Source organism: Lissotriton vulgaris, chromosome 7 (genome assembly GCF_964263255.1).
Source record: "Lissotriton vulgaris chromosome 7, aLisVul1.2, whole genome shotgun sequence".
NCBI lineage: Eukaryota > Metazoa > Chordata > Amphibia > Caudata > Salamandridae > Lissotriton > Lissotriton vulgaris.
This window is the reverse complement of record NC_141695.1, coordinates 25,612,312-25,617,788: the sequence shown is the minus strand read 5'-3', so window position 1 is coordinate 25,617,788 and position 5,477 is coordinate 25,612,312. Positions and strand designations below refer to the sequence as shown.

General features: G+C 61.2%; 1 pseudogene; it reads right to left on the bottom strand.

The window, feature by feature from the left end:
- Nucleotides 1-273: 273 nt before the first annotated feature.
- On the bottom strand, nt 274-2,187 carry LOC147700561 (18S ribosomal RNA; annotated as a pseudogene).
- Nucleotides 2,188-5,477: the final 3,290 nt, after the last annotated feature.

The window sequence follows — 5,477 nt, the reverse complement described above, 5'->3', positions numbered from 1 at the left end:
TCTTAGGAGGGCCTACCGCTGTGCCCCTCCCAGAGAGGGACAGGAAACAGGGGCCGCCCGTCCCCAGTCCCTCACGCGTCAGTCGGGTTCTCTCCAGAGGAAGAAGCCCACTGAAGGCCCAGTCCTCACCCGAGCGCCCCATGCGGCCGCGGTCCGCTCCACCAGCCAGGGCGTGCAAGGGCAGGGCCGGGCCCTGTTCCTACAATGCGTGCTTGCAGGAGATGGCCAAGGGCTTCAGGCTGGCGCCGTCAGTCGCTCGGGCCGCTCCACCGTTAATGATCCTTCCGCAGGTTCACCTACGGAAACCTTGCTATGACTTTTACTTCCTCTCGATAGTCCTGTTTGATCATCTTCTCGGCGCTCCGCCAGGGCCGCTGCCAATCCCGGCGAGGCCGATCTGAGGATCTCATTAAACCATCCAATCGGTAGTAGTACAAAGGGCAGGGACTTAATCAATGCGAGCTTATGACCCGCACTTACTGGGAATTCCTCGTTCATGGGAAATAATTGCAATCCCCAATCCTTATCACGAACGGGGTTCAGCGGGTTACCCGCACCTGTTGGCGAAGGGTAGACACATGCTGATCTGTTCAGTGTAGCTCCCGTGCAGCCCCAGACATCTAAGGGCATCACAGACCTGTTATTGCTTGATCTCGTGTGGCTGAACGCCACTTGTCCCTCTAAGAAGTTGGACGCCGACCGCTGTGAGTCCCGTAACTAGTTAGCATGGAGGAGTCTCGTTCATTAGCGGAATTAACCAGACAAATCGGTCCACCAACTAAGACCGGCCATGCACCACCACCCACAGAATCGAGAAAGAGCTATCAATCTGTCAATTCTTTCCGTGTCCCGGCCGGGTGAGGTCCACTCCTGGTGGTGCCCTTCCGACAATTCCTTTAAGTTTCAGCTTTGCAACCATATTTCCCCCAGAACCCAAAGACTTTGGTTTCCCGGAATCTGCTCGGCGGGTCATGGGAATAACGCCACCGGATCGCTAGTGGGTATCGTCTATGGTCGGAACTACGACGGTATCTGATCGTCTTCAAACCTCCGACTTTCATTCTTGATTAATGGAAACATTCTTGGCAAATGCTTTCGCTTTGGTTCGTCTTGCGCCGGGCCAAGAATGTCACCTCTAGCGGCACAATACGTATGCCCCAGCCGTCCCTCTTAATCATGGCCCCAGTTCCTAAAACCAACAAAATAGAACCGGAGTCCTATTCCATTATTCCTAGCTGAAGTATTCCGGCGACCTGCCTGCTTTGAACAATCTAATTTTTTCAAAGTAAACGCTTCGGACCCCCAGGACACTCAGTCAAGAGCATCAAGGGGGCGCCGAGAGGCAGGGGCTGGGACAGGCGGTAGCTCGCATTGCGGCGGACCGCTAGCTCGATCCCAAGATCTAACTACGAGCTTTTTAACTGCAGCAACTTTAACCCCTTCCAAGCTGCCGCGATTCCCCTCCTGTGCTGAAGATTTCAGCGCGGGTACGGTCATGACGGCCCCCAGCCGTCATCAGCACACGAGCACTGTAGGGCATGACGGCTGGGGGCCATCATCAGCATGGAAGGGGCTAATACACACTATTGGAGCTGGAATTACCGCAGCTGCTTGCACCAGGCTTGCCCTCCAATGGACCCTCGTTAAAGGATTTAAAGTGTACTCACTCCAATTACAGGGCCTCGAAAGAGTCCTGTATTGTTATTTTTCGTCACTACCTCACTGAGTTGGGAGTTGGTTAATTTGCGCACCTGCTGCCTTCCTCGGATGTGGTAGCCGTTTCTCATGCTCCGTCTCCGGAATCAAATCATGATTCCCTGCTACCCATGGTCACCATGGTAGTCACAGAAAGTACCATTGAAAGTTGATAGGGCAGACATCTGAATGTATCGTCGCCGTCACAGGGACGTGCGATCGGCCCGAGGTTATCTAGAGTCACCAAAGCGGGAGGGCGAGCCCGGATTGGTCTTGGTCTGATAAATGCACGCATCCTGGGAGGTCAGCGCTCATCGGCATGTATTCACTCTGGAATTACCACAGTTATCCAAGTAACAGATGGAGTGATCAAAGGAACCATAACTGATTTAATGATCCATTCGCAGTTTCACTGTACCGGCCGTGTGTACTTACATGTGCATGGCTTAATCTTTGAGACAAGCATATGCTACTGGCAGGATCAAACAGGTAGCCGCACCTGCTGACAGAGTGGGGGCATGTGCCCATCTCCCCGACTGGCAACCTACACGCACCCCTCCATCTCTCGGGAGCCTGCCAGGGGAAGGAGCCCACCCGCCAGGGCGGGAGCGCTCACTTAAGGGGTGTGGAGAGGTGCGGTCGCATGGGCACCAGCAGGCCCAGCCATTTTCCGCAGGAGGGAGAGGCAGGCCGAGGGGCAGCCTGAGCGAGACGCAGGGGTGCCGGAGCATGGCAGCGGCAGTACCCTTCGGAACGGTTGTTCCGAACTGCTGAGGAAATGAGCTTGGCAGAGAGGGGTGATGGTGTGGCATGCGGGGCCTTCGGACCTGCCGGGCAGCCTCATCCGAGGGCCTGGTGCCACCCAACCCATTCCGCTTGGGTAAGACCACTGGGGGGCATGAGCTGCCGGGGCCACTTGCCTTCACTCTGCTGGGTAGGGTCTCCTGCCACGTGGCAGGCCCTCGAGTCAGACCGTCCATGCGGGGTGGAAGCGCTTTGCTTGAAACAACAGCGGAGGCTGGCCAAGCAGTCCATCCCTAAATGGACCGATAGTGCGCAATCGATCAGAGTACATATGGGGCATCCCCTGGCAGGCCACCCTGCGCAGGGGGTATGCTGGCTTAGCATCCCTGCCTGCTCCCGGGGCAAGCAGACTCAGAGGAAAAGGACCATCGGGAAGGGGCCGAGACGCAAGTGCGTACCCAGGCCCCTGGGGGCCTCAGCAGGCGGGTCCAGGTTCTGCCTTCCCCTGTTTCAAAATCGACATACCTCATGGAGGTCTGACTGAGCAAACTCAGATAAAAAGGACCATCGGGAAGGGGCTGAGAGGCAGGTGCATTCCTGGGCCCCTGAGGTCCCCTGCAGGTGGTCCCGAGTGCTTCCTTCCCCCGTCTCAGCATCGCCGGACCTCACAGAGGTCTAACTGAGCAAACTCGGGGAAAAAGGACCATCGGCAAGGGGCTGAGAGGCATGTGCGTTCCTGGGCCCCTGGGGGCCCCGGCGGACGGGCCTTTGTGCTGCCTTCCCCCGTCTCAGCATCGCCGGACCTCCCAGAGGTCTAACTGAGCAAACTCGAAAAAAAGGACCATCAGGAAGCGGCTGAGATGCAGGTGCATACCAGGGCCACTGGGGATCCTAGCTAGCGGGCGGGCCCGGGTGCTGCCTTCCACGTCTCAGCATCGCCAGACCTCACAAAGGTCTGCCTGAGCAAACTCAGAGAAAAAGGACCATCGGCAAGGGCCTGAGAGGCAGGTGCATACCCAGGCCCCTGGGGGCCCCATCGGGCAGGCCCGGGTTCTGCCTTCCCCTGTTTCAGAATCGCTGGACCTCACGGAGGTCTGACTGACCCTCTCCCTAGTAATCTGGAGCAAAATTACCCCCCTTTCTTGTAATCCGTGCATAGGAGGTGACAGAGGGGACCCAAGGCGCGAAAGTACCCGACCTCCTGGAGCCCTCGCTGTGATCGGGAGGCAAATGAGCCCTCATCTGGACTTCCAGGGAAGCCCGGCCATCTGGTCACCCAATAGGAAAGCATTGGGTGCGACCAGATGGCCGAGGGAATAGGTGCAACCAGATGGCCGAGGGGAAAGGTGCGACCAGATAGCCGGGCACGAAAGGGAAGCTATCTGGTCACTCTGTGTCCCAACAAAAGAGTGAGCGGGCACCGGGGCATGGGGGACCGGAGGCACAGGGCCCCAGCTGGGCCCCAGCCATGGAGGCTGCGAGGGGGACCCGGCGGGCCCTATGACCCGGGGCCTGCGGACACCTTGACAAGCAGGGGAGGCCTGCATGGGACCGACGGACTCCTGTCCTGGGCCCTTGGTGGAGCAGCAGGCCAGGGAACAGGGCCGGAGCACCCGACCCGGGGCCCAGGGTAGGGAGGCTGTACTCCGTGGGGCCCTCAGGGGCCCCGGCTGGAGATTCTGAACCCAGCCAAGCAAGTGGAGGCTCACCAGGTACAACAGAACCCTGCCCTGGGCCTTTGGCAGTGCCGCAGGCTGGGGGACGGGGCCCAAGGCTGGAGCACCTGACCCAGGGCTCGGCGGGTCCCAGGACCCAGCCTGGGTTCGCAGGCCCAGAGGCACAGGAAAAGCCTCCCAGGGCCTGCAGGACACCATCTCGGGCACCCTGCCATGTGGCAGGACCGAGGACGGAGCCCAGGGTGGGGAGGCCACCCTGCCCGGGGCCCTCAGGGGCCCTGGCCGGAGCTCCTGTACCCAGCCAAGCAAGGGGATGCTCCCCAGGCACAACGGAACCCCGTCCCAGGCCTTTGGCAGAGAGGCAGGCCGGGGGACGGGGCCCAGGGCCGGAGCACCCGACCTGGGGCCTGGCGGGGCCCCTGGACCCAGCCAGGACTCCCAGGCCCAGAGGCAAAGGGAAGCCTCCCCCGGCCCGCGGGACCTCGTTCGGGCACCCTGCCACACAGCAGGACCAAGGACGGAGCCTGGGGTGGGGAGGCCACCATCCCCAGGGCCTTGGACACAGCCCATCAGGGGGAGGCTCCCCAGGCCCGCCGGACCCCATCCGCTGGGCAGAGAGGGGTCCCCGAGTACCTTGTCCCTAGTAATCAGGAGGAAGGCTACCCCTCTTTCTGGGAACCCGAGCGAACCGAGAGACTCAGGGGACCCAAGGCCCGGACGTGCCCGACCTCCTCAGGACTTTTAGGGCAGCCCAGCCATCTGGTCACCCCATTGGAAAGCATTGCGTGCGACCAGATGGCTGAGGGGAAAGGTGCGACCAGATGGCCGGGACCGAAGGGACTCCCATCTGCCCATCCTGAGTCTTCGCTGTGGGGGTCCCACCTGCCCACACAGGGCTCGGGGGCTCCGCTTGCCGGGGGCTCTGGGACCCCAGCTGGGCCTCAGGCACGGGGAGGACCACCGGATCTCTTGGGCCCAGATGCCCGGGGGATGACTGCCCGGGACCCATGGAGCCTGTCCCGGGTACCTTGCCACGCCGTGGGCCGGAGGAGGGAGCCTCCAGACGGAGGGGAGGTGTTGTCCGGGCATTGCCCATCTGGTCCCCGAGAGAAGTGTTCCGGCATACCCCGAGCCCGAGCCCACCCGAGCTTTTGCGGTAGGGGTCCTGCCTGCCCACGCAGGGCTCGGGGCTCTGCTTCTGGGGGCTCGGGGACCCCGGTTGGGCCTAAGGCACTGGGGGGACAACCGGAGCTCTCGGGCCCGGAGGAATGGGAGAGGACTGCCCGGGACCCATGGAGCCCGTCCCAAGCACTTTGACACACCGTGGGACAGAGGAGGGAGCCCCCGGATGGAGGGGAGGTG